This window comes from Pleurodeles waltl, chromosome 12 (genome assembly GCF_031143425.1).
Source record: "Pleurodeles waltl isolate 20211129_DDA chromosome 12, aPleWal1.hap1.20221129, whole genome shotgun sequence".
NCBI lineage: Eukaryota > Metazoa > Chordata > Amphibia > Caudata > Salamandridae > Pleurodeles > Pleurodeles waltl.
In genome coordinates, this window is record NC_090451.1 from 54,923,284 (window position 1) to 54,941,905 (window position 18,622).

At 41.7% G+C, this 18,622-nt stretch overlaps 1 protein-coding gene across 1 annotated transcript in view; it reads right to left on the reverse strand.

The window, feature by feature from the left end:
- Positions 1 to 16,733, reverse strand: part of FKBP8 (FKBP prolyl isomerase 8) — an 89,117-nt gene extending 72,384 nt beyond the window's left edge. The window contains exon 1 of the mRNA XM_069217900.1: positions 16,501 to 16,733. The gene's annotated coding sequence lies outside the window, so the exon portion shown is untranslated. The remainder of the gene's footprint in view (positions 1 to 16,500) is intronic.
- Positions 16,734 to 18,622: the final 1,889 nt, after the last annotated feature.

Here is an 18,622-nt window from a genome sequence, read left to right on the forward strand (position 1 = left end):
CAGCCTCAGTTTTTGGCACATCAACACACAATTGCACCAAACCCAGGCTTCTGAGCCAAACTCTGTGTCTTTGCTGTTATTCTTTTACATATTAAGCACTGATATATATATATATATATATATATATATATGCCAAGAGGTGTCTAGTCTATAGTATGATAGACCTCCAAATTCCACAAAGTCTGCTTTGCCATCTATATCGCCTATAGATGTATGTGAATGCAGAGGTGTCTTCAATTTAACCAAATTTTACTTTGTTGATGAAAGACCATATTAGACTTGGTGTGAAGCTCTAAATAACCACACCAGCGATGGGACGGAGCCCATGAGGGATTATTTCAAGCTCTCAAGCATTATTTCAGAAGACATAAAAAGGATGCAAAACAAATGTTGCAAACACCACTTGGAGTGTGAACAGGGTAGGTGTACAGTGAAGGATACATTTTGTGCCTGAATGTGGAAACTAGTTTAAGTTCTGACCAGGCAAGATATGGTTAATTCAAGCATGACGGCTCAAAAGCTAATTGTAATATGTGCTCAAGTACACCACATGCAACTGAGATATCTTATGCATTTAGTTAACACGAGGCTCCCAAAAGAAACAGCCATCTAGACAAACAGACCAAAAAGACGACGTTAGGCAGAACAGCTCCTACATACCAAGAGAAATCTTACACAGCATATTACAAACAAAAGATCTGTCTTGTAGCTAGACATAAAGAGTTAAGACTATAGCCATCTATCTGCCTTTCACTAACATAAGAGATGTGCAAGCAACTGCTAAATTCTTAGGGCACTTTCTCTTGGATATCAACATCATTCATCCACAGCCTACTGAAATCAAACTGCCTTCAAAATGAACAAGACTGCAGATAATGTTTTTACAGATGTATCCACTGATTAACTTCTCTCCATGCAAATCATAGCACCACATGTGCAACAGAACAGTCTAAACGTATCATCACAGGGAATTTCAAACTTTGATCTGAGATTAACACACTGAGTGGCAAGGAGAGCACATCAGACACCCTGTAGTGCTACAAGGCACTAATTACAACTGGTGCCCTAAATAAAAAACAATAACATAACACTGACATCTACATACGTGCATTTACTTAAGTTATTTTTATAGAGTGGACTTAGCAACAGCGCAATGGAGTGTTTCGCATAAAACTGCAAGTGTACAGCAAGACAAGCAGCGTGAAAAGGGAAAGTGTGAATCAGGGCAGATTATCTTAAAAGTAAGGCTCCTGGTATTCATGTTTTTGACATTGCCGTCTGTATTTATTCATATTATTGTTTTTGCTAATTTTATCTATACATACCCATATCTATTTTGGTTTTTGTGAAAAAATATAGCTGAGACTGGTATATTTCCACATTTATTTAACCGATATTCACTTTTGCGTATATGAACACCTACAGAAGATATATCTATGCACTTATATGAAAATATGCAAATTTCAAAATCAACCATGTGCAGTATTTACTGCTGTTTAAGCCTCTTTACTAAAATTCATTTCTTTTTTAACCCCGATCCTATCAAGCCACACAGCTACTGGCCTCGTACTAATGGCAGAGAGTATTTAGAATCACTTAAAAACCAACCAAAGATCAGTTTTTAGCCACGTTTAAAAATAAATACAGTAAATAAAATAAATGGTTTTGTGTCTGTATTTATCTGTAAAAATCAGTAAAAACGGAAAACAGGGTTTCTTAATTTTAAGTGACAATCTAAATATGTGTGTGTTTAGTCTCCTAGGGTAGCACGGTGGTGCAGCGTCTTAGATTCTCAGAAGGACTGCTAAAGAGTTAAAACATCAAGGTAGATTTGAACAAGTGTCTTAAGTCTTTTGAGAGTTTACATGAGTGTGATAATGTCTGATTTCTTACTATTACTAATCAGTGAGGCAGCTGTATAAAGTACATTCTTGAGAGGTGGGGTTGATGATATGAGAAGGCCAGAGAGTACAGCATTACTAACATTTGGGTGGGAAAGTAAGTTTATAGGACAGTTATGGTGACTCGTTTGGTCAGTGATGTAACCAGTCGATTTAGAGAATGGGATCGAGGCCATCGGTATATCAAGTTCTGCAGGTGGAGTATCTTGTTTGAAAAGCTACTCAGCAAGGTCAAGTCACTGAGGTATTAAAAACAGGTTTACCATCTGCTGCCATGTCCAGATCACAGACAAGCTACATTACTAACTCTCATGTAATAATGTTATTTGCCAGTTGTAGACACAAACACCATGATGAATGCTCTTCGGTGCTTATTAAGATGCTATTACTAAACCGATTGACCGACACTCATTTCAACGAACTATAGTGTGTAAAAGGCATTTGTGGAATTACAGCCTGTGATCTGTAGGTTATGCCCTAGTGGTCACGCCATCATGTCCCTGTGACTGAGATGAATGAACTGTTAGATTTTTTTATTTTAGATTTTTAAATCATACACACACCTTGGGTTTTACATAAAGAGAAGTAGATAGGTAATTTGGTGGTCCAGTTCTAAATATTGTGATCAAGTGGTATATTCCTTAACAACCTAAAAACTGATAAGTTTTCGTAGACTTATTTTATTATCCATGATTTGCACCCTGACAAGTGACCTTTCTCCTGTCATCTTTGAAAGCGAAAAGATTAGACACAACATCCCTGAAACAGATATAACCCTTTCACTGCCCACAGGTTTATTTATCCACCCGAATAAGGAGGGCCATTTGTCAGAAAATATACAAATGTGGTCCTAATGTAAGATTAAATTGATTTGCTGGATGGAGCTCAAATCTGGATCAGCACAGAGCAAATGTATTAGGGCATAGGGTGCGTGCAGGCACCCTAATTACAAACAATAAATATTTTGCAAAAGCCATTGACATTGTGGTACTAGACCTACATCTGCCTGAAATACACATACATAAGGAAAGAAAAATGTAATATAGGATGAATACATTTGTACAAATTGCTATTGTTGTAGTGAAGCAGAATGTTTTCAGTTAGTACAGACAAGATTGGGAAGAATAATTTCACAGGCCCCCCACATAGTATATAAATGTTGAGGACTTGCCAAACAGGAATGGATTGATAACATACCACTGATCTGGATACGGTAGTCGTAAACTGGGTAATACACATACCTATTATTTATAGCATTTGAAAACGGCACAAGTGTAGGGTAAAGTAATACATAAAAACAAGTTATTAATATAATTATTATCAGTACTCTGAAACATAAAGCAGTCTTGCTAACCTGTAGTTCTTTACTTTCACTACTCTGTCAGGGTCCTAACTTACACCTACAACTTTGTTCCATTAGACAAGCATGGTGACACCCACTGCCATTGTCCCCTCAGGATTGTGGGGGTGGTAATGGATCCTAAGAAGACACCCCCCTGTCACCATCTTCTTCCAGTCAGAAATAACATAAAATCAGCATGTTTGACAGACTCATTAATAACTCACCGAAACGGAATCTTAAATATACAACTCCCTCAGATCTCGGAGGAAACGTGACCTGCCGCAAATCTATCACATTTGCTGCTGTAAACATGGATACCTCTTTGTAGAAAGTCCTGGCTCGAACTCATGCCTACACAATAACTCTGACAGGCCACAAGATGGCCAAATAGTTCTCAAAGATAATTCCTTCACAGAGGACATTTTGCAGTCCCCAACAATGAGAATCAGGGGCTTACATGTCTTCATCCTGCTGAATAATACTCCGTTGAGCATTCCATTTTCAGCCTTTGGCCGAATGCCTGTGAATAAAGAAGCGTTAAATGCAGCCAGGAATAAAGCCATTATATTTTAATTCCGACAGTAAGGTTCTGGTTCTGTTACTAGGGATTGGCCGTGACTTAAAAAAAAAAAAAAATTGGTAGGTATATATTAATGACCTCGCCACTTGGAATACTTAACATAAAACAGGTTTCAAAGAACTAGCAGCAACATGGAGAAATGCAATCTAAATGGTACGGTAATGCTTAACCCAACTAAGAGAAAAATGAAGTGAGGCCAATGATGTCATTGGCGCAATAGTAAAGAAGAGGCCCTGAATGCTCTGGTTTCAGGTAGTGTTTGAAACGGTGAGGTTATTAAGCCCTAAGGAAGTTTCAGTTGCACTGTGAGGTTCAGGGAGGCTGATCAAAGCTCCAGGAGCTTGCAAGGGGAAACCTTGGTTCTGAGCATTAGATTGCTTTTCATGGGGCTACAAGCAGCAAGGTTGATTTGTCTCTGGTGGTTCCCTGATTTCCTTAAAAGTGATGTTTTTTTCTCTGATAACATCACAGGTCCAGATGAATCACCTTGTGTGCAAAGCTGGCTATTTTGAAGTTAATTCTGGATTGAAGTGGCAGCCAACAGAAGTCTCTTTAAACTGGAGTAATATCTTATGTTTTGCTCCCTTGACCAAGCATGTAGCTTTAAGGAGGTGGCCTCTTAGGATTTTGCAGACCAGCAAAAGATCAATACGATCAGTTTTCATTGCATCCACTTTGGATGAGTTTCTCTACTCCTGACTGCTACAACTAGTAAAGTCTAGGTCCTTATTTCATTAAGTACTCGCTTGGGCCAAACGCTCTGACCTGAAGTCATATTTCAAGACTCATTCCTTAAAGCATATTTATCTCCATTCTGCACTAGCTACGGCACCAAAAACACTCTTTTCGATTTAGAGGATGCGTTCAAGTGAAAATTAATAAGATGGTGGCTGACCATATATCTCTCTGTGTGTAGATGATCAGTACAGGATTCCAGTGTTCACAGATGGTCCAAAGGATGGCGTTTAGATTGGGTGAGAACCATGATTCTTTTCTGTTGCTTCAATTAGGTCATATGTTGAATAAAATCTCATGCACTCCTGCCATCTGGGGCATCACCCAATTAACTGCAAATCACTAACTATAATCATTTTAACTGTATAGAAATAAAGGAAACAAGCATTAGGAATTTGTTTTACCAAGTTGCTGAAGGGGACCTTACCCCTGGCCCTTAATCTCATTAGACCATAGCATCCACCAAATGAACACACCCACACAAGAAGCAAAACCCTATATTATATCCTCACTATCTACTAGTCTGCTGTGAATTCACCTCACCAGACGGGTTAGACCTTCAGGCCGACCAATCAACATCAGTCAGTCAAGAGTATACACTCAACACCAGAAGGAAGAAGAAACCATTAAACATATTGTGCAGATGAGAGGTTCAGACCAATTCTTTCGTCAATGACTTGTGTTTTTTGGTCCCACGTTGCCACATTATTGTTCGCCAGTACTTGCATCTGTCTGCCATGCCCATTGGAAGTCAGGTTGGTTAAATGAATGCCACATTTGAGGTGAAAGATAGTGGGCTGGTTAGCAATATTGTCTACTGTGGGGAACTGCGTAATTAACTGCGAGAGGATCCTGAATGAAAAATAGTTCTTGTTCGATACTGACTGCTATTCTGCCTATCCAGCAAAGATTGCAACATAGAGGTTTACATCTATGCATTGCATTTCACACAATTATCTCCAGAATTTATCGGACAGTCCACCTAAATTCCTAATGTTCATGGATGTATGTCGGAGGGCAACAAATTTAAAGGAAACACTGTTTGAAGAAGAAATTAAGTGAATCAAAAATTAAGATGTAAAACTTAGTAAGAATTGTTTGCACTCCATTCCACCAATCACGTGTCCTCTTTCACAGTTTCTGTGCTAGTCATGTACAATTATCCAGAGGATCAGAAAAGAAAAACACCACCAAAGCACAATTAACAGATATTAAAGGTTAATGATGAAATTAAACAGGTGAACAGTGCTGCAATAACAAGTTGCATATAAAAAGAAAAATACATTAAATGGAAAATAAAACTTACTAAACAACAAAGATAAATCAAGAAAAATCTAATATATACATGATCTTGTATCATCTTCCATCACTTTTCATTAATGTTCGGTTACTCTACAGTACTATTTAAGTGATGTAAATTACTAATGTCCACATATGTACCTCATATGCCCGTCACTACTTTACTGTTCTGCAGCAGCCTAAAAAGGATAAAAATCACAAAAACAAAATAAAAACACAAGCAGTTGTAAAGTCAACTGGTCTCGGTTTAATGTGCTACTGCCTCCAATGTTAGCACATTACAGCGAAACTGTAAAGAAATGGCTCCCTGTTGCAGTTACCCCCCACTTTTGCCTGATACTGATGCTGACTTGACTGAGAAGTGTGCTGGGACCCTGCTAACCAGGCCCCAGCACCAGTGTTCTTTCACCTAAAATGTACCATTGTTTCCACAATTGGCACAACCCTGGCACCCAGGTAAGTCCCTTGTAACGGGTACCCCTGGTACCGATGGCCCTGATGCCAGGGAAGGTCTCTAAGGGATGCAGCATGTCTTATGCCACCCTAGTGACCCCTCACTCAGCACAGACACACTGCTTGCCAGCTTGTCTGTGCTGGTGGGGTGAAAATGACTAAGTCGACATAGCACTCCCCTCAGGGTGCCATACCAACCTCACACTGCCTATGGCATAGGTAAGTCACCCCTCCAACAGGCCTTACAGCCCTAAGGCAGGGTGCACTATACCACAGGTGAGGGCATAGGTGCATGAGTACTATGCCCCTACAGTGTCTAAGCAAAACCTTAGACATTGTAAGTGCAGGGTAGCCATAAGAGTATATGGTCTGGGAGTCTGTCAAAAACGAACTCCACAGCTCCATAATGGCTACACTGAATACTGGGAAGTTTAGTATCAAACTTCTCAGAATAATAAACCCACACTGATGCCAGTGTTGGATTTATTTAAAAAAATGCACACAGAGGGCATCTTAGAGATGCCCCCTGTATTTTACCCAATTGTTCAGTGCAGGACTGACTGGTCTGTGCCAGCTTGCTGCTGAGAGACGAGTTTCTGACCCCATGTGGTGAGGGCCTTTGTGCTCTCTGAGGACAGAAACAAAAGCCTGCTCTGGGTAGAGGTGCTTCACACCTCCCCCTGCAGGAACTGTAACACCTAGCAGTGAGCCTCAAAGGCTCAGGCTTCGTGTTACAATGCCCCAGGGCACTCCAGCTAGTGGAGATGCCCGCCCCCTGGACACAGCCCCCACTTTTGGCGGCAAGTCCAGGAGAGATAATGAGAAAAACAAGGAGGAGTCACTAGCCAGTCAGGACAGCCCCTAAAGTGTCCTGAGCTGAGGTGACTGACTTTTAGAAATCCTCCATCTTGCAGATGGAGTATTCCCCCAATAGGAATAGGGATGTGCCCCCCTCCCCTCAGGGAGGAGGCACAAAGAGGGTGTACCCATCCTAAAGGACAGTAGCCATTGGCTACTGCCCTCCCAGACCTAAACACACCCCTAAATTCAGTATTTAGAGGCTCCCCAGAACCTAGGAACTCAGATTCCTGCAACCTAAGAAGAAGAGGACTGCTAAGCTGAAAAACCCTGCAGAGAAGACGGAGACACCAACTGCTTTGGCCCCAGCTCTACCGGCCTGTCTCCCCACTTTTAAAGACACTGCTCGAGCGACGCTCTCCCCAGGGACGAGCGACCTCTGAATCCTCAGAGGACTGCCCTGCTCTAGAAGGACCAAGAAACTCCCAAGGACAGCGGCTCTGCTCCCCCAAGACTGCAACTTTGTTTCAAAGGAGCAACTTTAAAACAACTGCGTTTCCCACCGGAAGCGTGAGACTTGCTACTCTGCACCCGACGCCCCCGGCTCGACTTGTGGAGAAACAACACTTCAGGGAGGACTCCCCGGCGACTACGAGACTGAGTAGCCAGAGTTGCCCCCCCTGGGCCCCCACAGCGACGCCTGCAGAGGGAATCCCGAGGCTCCCTGTGACCGCGACTGCCTGCTTCCCAGATCCCGACGCCTGGTAAAGACTCAGCACCCGCAGCCCCCAGGACCTGAAAGATCGGAACTCCAGTGCAGGAGTGACCCCCAGAAGGTCCTCTCCCTTGCCCAGGTGGTGGCTACCCCGAGGAGCCCCCCCCTTGCCTGCATCGCTGAAGAGACCCCTTGGTCTCCCATTGATTTCCATTGGAAACCTGACGTGTGTTTGCACACTGCACCCGGCCGCCCCTGTGCTGCTGAGGGTGTACTTTCAGTGCTAACTTGTGTGTCCCCCGGTGCCCTACAAAACCGCCCTGGTCTGCCCTCCGAAGACGCGGGTACTTACCTGCTGGCAGACTGGAACCGGGGCACCCCCTTCTCCATTGAAGCCTATGCGTTTTGGGCACCACTTTGACCTCTGCACCTGACCGGCCCTGAGCTGCTGGTGTGGTAACTTTGGGGTTGCTCTGAACTCCCAACGGTGGGCTACCTTGGACCCAAACTTGAACCCCGTAGGTGGTTTACTTACCTGCAAGAACTAACAAACTCTTACTCCCCCTAGGAACTGTGAAAATTGCACTGTCTAGTTTTAAAATAGCTATATGTGATTTATGTGAAAAGTATATATGCTATTTTTATTATTCAAAGTTCCTAAAGTACCTACCTGTAATACCTTTCATTTGAAATATTGCATGTAAAATTTGAACCTGTGGTTCTTAAAATAAACTAAGAAAATATATTTTTCTATACAAAAACCTATTGGCCTGGAATTGTCTCTGAGTGTGTGTTCCTCATTTATTGCTTGTGTATGTACAAGAAATGCTTAACACTACTCCTTTGATAAGCCTACTGCTCGACCACACTACCACAAAATAGAGCATTAGTATTATCTCTTTTTGCCACTATCTTACCTCTAAGGGGAACCCTTGGACTCTGTGCATACTATTCCTTACTTTGAAATAGTGCATACAGAGCCAACTTCCTACAGAAACACACTGAAAGAAGGCAACAGAAGGGGACAGAGCACTATAGCTGTAAATAAGACCCTCATCTAGGTCAAAGGATACAATCAAGTGGAGGTGAAAAGATACAATTAAACAGGCTGTACCTTTAGGTGAGAGATGAATACACAACTGGGATGAGCCAAGATGTTTATGACAAAAGGGCCTAATAAGGAGTTTGGCGGACAGAAAGACCCTTCCACCAAACTTCCATAGGGGAGGTTGCCACCACACTGGCTACCTCCCCGCTGGACCCATTAAGACTTTCCTGCTCAAGACCGCCAGCCTAGTAATGAGGCCCAAAGCCACGAGTCAAAGGCAAAAGAGGCTGTTTGACAAAAGTCAATGGTTGAAAGGGGCATGTCCAAAGTCCTCACTGCATATTGTTAGTGGCAGTTCTGTTTGACAGCTGTGCTGTCTAAAGCCAAGGCTAATGATGCAATATAACCATTAGACTTTAGTCATATGAGGACATGTATCTTAACCCTCTCCGTCAAAATGACCTAGAGTACTACGTAAATGTGTCTTACAAGTATCAAATCAGTCGATCATTTCATCCTAAAATCCAAAAAAATTGGCTTCTCCTCCTCACCCTTGGACAAGTGAAAGAGGGTGGGGGGGTATATACACCCCAACCTGTGGGCAAAGAAGGGATGCCTAGGCACAAATGGTTCCTACTACTGGAAAAGGCCAAGAAGGAGATGGGCAAGAGTAAAATATTTTTTAGCTTTCCCAATGTTCACAAACATTGGGGAGGAAGAGGGAGATTAAAAATAAAATCCTGCCCTTTCGAAAGGCAAAGGGAAGAAAAACCACGCACTACCTTGGACATGAAGGAGGCAAAAACAGCAGGGTTTCAATGTTGTAAATGCACTTCGAGTCTACCATAGCAACAGCAGGAAGAAAATATATTTACTGTGCCCTTTTGTTGTTGGTGATAACTACCGTACCCCAATCGCCATTGGCAGAGGGGCTTAGCTGCCTTTGTCTCCTCCTTGTTGGCTGAGGTGGACTATTTATTAATTTTTTATTTCTTTTTTTTAAGTCATCACTGATATTTGCAAACGTCAGACAGGAGAGACTTAAAATACAGACACACACACATACATATATATATATATACATATATATATAAATATATATATATATATATATACACACACACACACACACAGACATATACACACACACACACACACACACACCCACCTGCTTTTTCCATTGGAAAAGGTGGATGGCAAAAGATCTGCATCTGCCTTGAACAAAGGAAGGGGGTTTCTTTAAAAAAAAAAACAAAAAAAAAAAAAACACAACACTCCAAAAGAAAAAAAATGCAATTGTAATGAAACGTGTATGCTTTCATACTGAATAGATTTCTGTACAACATAGTCATTGCCGGATAAAAGTGAGCTGCAACAGCTGTGTTACTGCCAAGTTGGCATGCATGATAAACTTTGAATCGGAGACACCGTACGAATTTACTAGGGAGGGCAATTTGAGACTCCCTAACGATTTACTAGGAAGGGCCTGCCAATACAGAAGTCGGGCTGTGGCATCGAGGCCTGCAAGTCGATACACACTGTATGTGCCACTAAGGCAAACAGAATTATCCGTGAATACTGGTTACTTAGTCACACATACTTTTCATGATTTCTAGCTCAACCTGCCTCGGCGGGGCTTCACTATAGCCTTAGAACCTGCCGTATCGGGCTCTACCGTCTATTAAAGGCCCGCTCCCTGCGTTAAATGCCCGAGCCGAAGGCGAGGGCATTTAACAAGGGAGAGGGACTTTAATAGCCGGTAGAGCCCGCTACGGTGGGTTCTAAGGCTATTAGAACATTCTGCCACTCAGGGAAGAACGTTCTATTAAAAAAATAAAATGTTCACGGAGCCGAGGGGATTAAAATCCCCTCGGACTCCGTGAGGCTTTGTTCACAGCTGTTGCTGTGAACAAAGCGAACATTGGAATGTTGGCACTGCGGGCTTTTACCGGCCAGTAAAAGCCCGCAGCACTCCATTGTTTTCAATGGAGCCCCCAGCATTCCAATGTTCTAATAATTCTTAAAAACAAAGCTCAAAGATGCAAACACAAATAATAGTCATCACAATAGCCACTCCTCACAGAAAAGAATGTTTGCAAAGTTTCTCAACTTTTCAGTTACTTTTCATGAGAATGCTGTAAGTGTTGCTTACTAGGTCTGCACCAAACACAGACCATCCTCTGCAGACTTGATCTGCCTTCTGCTAACAACACTATCGACTACCAGATCCAGCTAAACCGGCTGATAAGAGTAGACTCTCTGGACAAGATTAGCTCTTTCCCTTTAAACAAGGGAACAGAAGAGGATCAGCATATCTGAAGCCTGCAAGAAACCAGATTGGGTATTCCAACGTTTACCTTTATCTGTGATCCTATTCAATGTGTATATGTCATTTCTCTACCTGGTCATTGATGTCCACTGTGTTCAGTTCCAGTTATACGTGGATGACATTCTATTCCATTTAAGGATAGAGCGGTACCAGTGTGAGCAAAGAAAAATAAGTGAATGAACGGAACACTATATTTTCATGAAATATTTAATGTGTCCTGCAGCTGAATGGGGATAAACAAAATCTCTTATATTTGGGAGTGATGCTAACACCATCTTAATCCACATGTTCTGGTACAAGCCCAATTGCCAAAACCAAAATAATCACAAAATGATGAACAATACATAGAACTTTAAAAGATTTCATAGCACGTGCATGTGGTCGGAGTAAAGATTTCAGGGTGGGAAGAGATCAACTAAATGAAGCCTGCAGATGATGAATCAAAGTGCAATTGTAATAGTCCAGTGTGGACACAATAGGAAGCATTTCAGTATTACAAAAGGCATTGTGAGAACGGATTGTTAGAAATTGACTCATCTTCTTCATACTAAAAGTTCAAGGGGAGACAAATTAGGTGACCTGCCCAAGCATGTGAGAAAGAGGCATACATTTTGAGATTGAAGCTCTTTACTAATAGAGAAGGGAATTGTGGAAGGGGGTAAAACCTAAAAGCTAATATGAAGCAAACCTTGAAAAATTTACTTGCTATGGTGAGTCATATTTTATCAGGCGAAGCTGTTTTTTGGACCTCCTCACCACCTCTGGTGAGTTGACAAAGAACAGGTGTTCTGTTAGTCAGAAAGTGAAGGAGCAATAAAGACATCTTTAAATCTTGTTCTAATCGTGTCACATTTGCTCTGTGTTCAGAGACGGAGGTCAAAAGTCAGTTTGGCTTCTTGGAATTACTTTCCTTCAAACTGCAGAGTTCCAGGATTTTGTAAGGTGAACTGTCTGATCTTCTGTCCAGTGATAAATGAAAGGCTGAGGGTATCAGGTATTTCCTAGCACACAACATTTAAATAAGCAAGTCAACTGTACAAACATTTCAAAATATATTTCAGTAGTTATGGGAGCCCATTTTTGTACTTCTGTGTGATAAACATATTTTAATCGGATGAAAACAAATCAGAACCCTTTACTTGGTGATGTGCAAGTGATAAATATGTTTTCTAAAACACAATTTCACAGGTTATTGTTAGAACACTATATAGTTTGATCAGTAATACTGAAAGTAAGTGGGAAGGTTTTTGGACATTTCTTGGAAATATACAGTCTGTAAATGACAGTGCACTACCACATCATGCTTTATTAATATATTTATTAAAAGTGAGTGATTAAACAAACTGAGAAACACTCCTGTCTTGATGGCAATGCTATTAGTAATCTAAGTCAAGGCAGGTCATTGATCATGTGTACCCTATATGTGGGGTGTATTCTTATTATACATTGAGCAAATGTTTAGTCTATTTAATCAACCAAGGGTTTTTTAGTAGAACAGAAATGCTGAACTCATTTTTGAAAGTCTATGTATATGTGAGTATGAAGAAAAAGTCAATTCTGTAAAATAAAACATTTACCTAGGATCACACAATTTGAGACCCGTTTATGGGTCAAGTATGTTACGGTTAGGTTGAGTAGATTATACAAGTTACTAGACCTGCAGGTCTAGTAACATTTTTTAGGTTTTTTTCGAGGCCTGTGAAGGCTGCCAAAGATTTAGCCAACCACTAGCCACTAAGTTATCAGTGTTTTTGTATTGAATTTTAGCCACTGGTGGTCTCTTTATAAATGAGAGACAACGCTGAAGTGAACACTGTCAACAGAGCAGCCACTCAATCTGTACAGGATTTCTAGGTCATAAACATAGCAGTAAAACTGAAAATTAAAGGGGTGGATGAAAACAGCAAGTGGTCTGTGCTAAAGGTTAAAAAGAATGTTAAAAAGAGCAGATCTTTGGGGAACGTCACGACAAAGATTGCACACAAGATAAAAACATAGGGTCAGGGCACCTTTCTGAGTGTGTTCAGAGACAAAGAGGAACAAAAACACAGCATGATGACACTGATATCAGCTGTAATAAGTTTCTTTAGGAGAACAGTGAGTCCAACCGTGTCAAAACCGTTAATAGATCAAGGCATGGACAACTGTCGACATCAGCACTGAAACAGAGGTCATCTAGGAAAGCAATGATGACATTCTACCCCTCTATGAGGTCAAAATCAAGCTTGAGCTTTGTTCAAAATACTAAAGGGATTCGAGAAAGATCGAGAGATGATGGGGTACAAAGACTTCCAGGACTTTTGTGGTAGCAGGACGGCGAGAAATAAAATGATAGAAGAGGGATCAAGTGAAGATTTTTTTCAAAAGCAGGAGAATAACGGCAGCATGTGCATCACCAGAGTCAAAAGATGAACTCAAAACATCTAAAATAACAGGTGTCAAATATATAGATGGGGTCTCAAAACCACAAAATTTGCAAGAGTTGAGAAGAGAATGCAGAGCAGGTTGATTGAAAACCATAAAAGTAATCCATACAGAGACCGACAAAGCTATGAGTACAAAAGACAGCTGATCAAATTCTTTAGCAATAGTGTCTAACATAAAATTTCAAAAGAAGAAAATTAGCTACTTGCTCACAAAGTTAGGAGATCATCTAAAAACCATGAATAGCTTGATGGTTGTTTCTGTAATAAACATGTACTTTTTTTGCATTTGCGATAGCAACATGGAAGAAGATCCTCAAAGTGTTGGGTTCTTATTTTCAGACAGAATTTTACCTTTCATTAAGAGATTCAGCCATTTAACTCAAGGTCAGGGAAGACCTAATACCCCAACTTAAAAAAACAAAAAAAACACACTTAGCACACGACAGACTAAACGTGGCCATCTCTCCCTTCCCCAAGGACCAGGGTGCATCATCCAGCAGAATGCTTCCAAAACCCACACCCTCAAAGTTAATTCCTAAGAAGCTAGTCAGAGCTATGCTATTAGCCTTGAGTTCTTAAAACTAAACTGCTGCTCAATGAGAATCCACCCACTACCGCTCTGAAGTAGCTTCCAAGCAACATGTATAGGTGCTATACAAAAGATTTCAAATTAATAAGTAAATAAATAAAACAGTACTAATAAGTATGTCCTGTAGTTGGTTTTCATGAACACTTGTCAAGGATCTATGGAATGTTACTTGTCCACTAAACTCTCTGGTGTCCCACGCCTCAAAGCATTTAAATAGACCCAAATCAAAGCATTTAAATACTGGCTCCAAAAGTAACAGATTGCAACCTAATAACTGGTGTAGGTGCCAAGAAGGCTCGTCATGTGTGACACCTTCGTGCCCTGATTTTTAGTCAACAATACTTTACTGGCTGGGATTTCTGATCCAATACTTTCTCAATGTTAAAAGTGAAACTACATGTTTCATAACATAGCCTGCAGCAGGCTAATAATACAAGAATAGCTTAATATGACACACACAAGAGGGGACCCGCTATCTTTCAAAGAGCTACCGGGGTGAATTTAAAAAGCTCAATGATTTAATAAAAAAGTTAAGAGACACACTTTTATGATTAGAAAGATGATCTTTGAAAGGCACCTATAACACACAGCGACATGTGATTTCCCAGAAACAAAAAGTTGAAAAATGTATACAAAAGTCGACCACACATAATTTGGAAACTTCAGCTATCCCTTCTTGTAAGCGCATTGTCAAGTCTTGTTTTAACTTTACACTTTGGAATAATTAGGTCCTCATTTCTAAAAAGAAAAACATCTGAATATAAAGGGCAAAACAGGACTGGAAGAGCTTCTCACGAATGGCAGGCATTGAGCAAATTGAGATCTATGGTTTATACAGGAACTATAAAAAGTACTGTGTGATGATATTGTAGAAACCCACATTTCCCTGTTCCAAACAAGTGAGTGACAAATACTCCCTAAAAATAATTATGAAATACAGGAAGCTTTGACCTAATGTGGGACACCTTTGTAGAATCTCAGCTTGAAATGTCCACTTGCCCGTCTCAGGTTTCTGAAATTTAACCAACCCTTACTCTATCACTGCATTTTGTAACTTACAGTTTTAAAAAAAAGTTTATCATAAGCATACAACTGTATATGCCTGAATAAAAATAGAAAAAAAACACACACAAGGGAGGCTCTCAGCTCTCCACTACATTTTTGCTTGTGAGAGTTTCACACATGATGAATACAACTGCCCTTGAGAGGCACAAAGTAGAAACACCAAACATCTCCACTCAACAAATAGTAAATAAAGATAAAGCTAATTTGTCCATCTAAAACGTTTGACGTTTCTTTTTAAAACATGATTATATCGTCCCATGTAGTTATTACGAATCACTTTAGAACATTCTTGAATACTAGTTTAAGACAAGCCTGAAACATATTCAGATGTATGAAGAAACGCGATAGGCCCTAACAAAATAACACATGGCCTTGATTTTGGGAAAACCTCAGTAATATTTGAGGCTTCTTAGGCCTGCACTGCAGCCTTGGTTGAAGTTCTGAGGGAAATTCTTGAGGAGGCCAGTTAAAGGTCGCCTTTTGATTGCCCATCTAATCGTGGTTAAATTACATCTCTTAAATTATCCCATGCATGTGTGACAGAAATCTTAGGCCAGACCAATAATGGTAAAGCGAGACTACTGACTCCACACTGTGAAACGTTTCTTTAAATAAATAAAAATAAAAAATAATAAAAAAGTGGGGGGGCTGAGTATGCTGTCAATCAGGACGGAGGACCTACAGCCTGACGCTAGCGCAGTCCCTCTAACCAACCAAACCCAAAAAACACAACCTAAAATAATTATTACTTGAACGTTTAACCATAGTTAGCAATCAGACCGTCCACCTGCTGAAGCTCTAGCTTCCAAGGCATTTTACTCACTCTTACTTTACCAGCTATGTGTCAGTCGAGTAAACTGAAACAAGTACAAAACCGTGTTAACGGGTGAACCAATGCAACAGGAACGTCAAATCCTGGGTCTTCGCTTAATGTTAGATGCATTCTGGGAGTTGTAGTCGTGGCTTACGTTTGCTTATACAATTTAACTACCAAACCAGGAAAAACACGATTTTTTAAAATCAAAGCCCACGGTTAGAGCACTGCGTCTTTGGTGACACTGAGTTACCTTGCACCCTCAGCCTGAAGTCCAACCGGAGCAAAATGTGTTTATTGTTGTTATTTATGACGTGGGGCTGCACGCGAAACGCACGCATTTAGACATCAGCTAAAGCTAAAATACAAGTATAAGAAAAGAAAACAAGCTAAATAAAAGACTCACCTAAGATTAACCGTTAATTTTCAGAAATACAAAGATAGAATGGAAATAAAATAGCAAAAATAAACAGCATGAGGGTCGAACGTCACTGAAGGCAGGGTCTCGTAAAAAGACAGGTAAAATGTACACAATAAACGAGCCAAGACAGGCTCCTGGCCCCTCTCCTGCGCCCAGAGCTGCAGCCCTGGAGCCTCAAGTCCTCCCCCGCAGCCGAGCCTGAGCGCTCCGCCACTTCCGGGATCGCGGCTGTAAGCCGCTCTCCGATTGGCCCCTCAGTGCGTCCTTCCCATTGGATGAGCTTAAGTCTGCCCCTTGTTTACCTTCTGCCCCTGCCTTTGAAGCAGGAAGCTGCTTGGTGACTCAATTACTCATGATAATGAGGATAGAGGAGTCTTCAGTGGATGTGGTATTTTGTGGACTAGGACTTTGTTGTATTGTTACTTAAAGCTGCTCTAAAAACTATATTTCTCAACTTAAAAAGTGTGCAAAATGGTGGCACTTTGGAAGTTGCTTGAGACCTCTCAAATTTCTGAAAATCTACTTGTGAGCATCTCATCCAGCCCAGGTTTTTGCTTTGCATTCTGGTACTTATATTAATCATTTTATAATGGCTTAAGCACATGCATACCTGGAAACTTCTTGAGTCAAAAATTCAGGGAAGTCAGGCGTTCAAGAGTGTGATGCCATTATAGTGGATGGAAAATGATCACTTTTTTGGGAGGGTGATATAGCTTTGTAAAACGTGTGACCACCATTGTTAGAAATGAGGTCTTTGGTTGACAGGTTACCCCCAGTTCAAGCAAGGACCCTCACTCTAGTCAGGGTAAAAGAGAATCACCCTCTGCTAACCCCTGCTTACCCCCTTTGTAGCTTGGCAGAGTAGTAGCCGTAACTTCAGAGTGCTAGGTGTAAAGTATTAGTACCAACACACACACAGGGGGTCATTACAACATTGACGGTAAAAGCCGCTTACCGCCGTGCAGCAGACCGCCAACACACCGCCGCAGAATTCCACCACAGTCATTATGACCCACAGGCCGGAATCCGCCAAAATCCAGACACCCACACAAGTCCGCCACACCAAAGGTAAGTGATAAACTGGCGATAACAAAACCTCCACTGTCACGCCAACAGGAATACACCCACACTATCACGACCCACGAATCCACGCAGCGGTCTTTCAACCGCGGTATTCCATTGGCGGTACACACCGCTGCGCTCAAAATACACACATTTACAAAACACATCCACATTGGACAAATCGAAATACACACACCTGATACACATACACACACCACTCCCACACATCCAATACAATATAAAACACACACCCATATCACCCACAAACCCTTACGACCACAATTGAGACTGAAGGCCAGAGAAAGACACCACCAGAAACAAAACTAGCATTCACAGGCACTCAACACCATCACGCACACAACATCCAAGCACCTCACACAACATACCTCTAAATATCACCCCACACATCACAACACACACCACCCCAAACATCACCCACACCACCCCATGGCCCTGCAAAGACACCCCAGGTTCTCTGAGGTGGAGCTCAGGGTCATGGTGGAGGAAATCATCCGGGTAGAGCCACAGTGATTCGGATCACAGGTGCAGCACACCACCATAGCTAGGAAGATGGAGCTATGGCTAAGAATCGTGGACAGGGTCAACGCAGTGGGACAGCACCCAAGATCACGGGATGACATCAGGACGAGGTGGAACGACCTACGGGGGAAGGTGCGTTCCGTGGTCTCAAGACACCACATCGCAGTTCAGACGACTGGCGACGGACCCCCACCTCATCCCCCACAACTAACAACATGGGAGGAGTAGGACTTGGCTATACTGCATCCTGAAGGCCTCACAGGAGTAGCTGGAGGAATGGACTCTGGTTAGTCACTCTTCACTACTTTCACCCCCCCACCTGCATGCCATCACATACCCCCACCCTTGCCCTTACCCCCATCACTCCAACTCCTCACAGATATCCCAATATCACAAACCATACATCCCAAACACAAGCCCTGCATGTAACACCAAAACACGGACAGCCATCACCAAAGCATGGCCACTGCACATACCCATACACCCCCCTAAACCATCATCACAC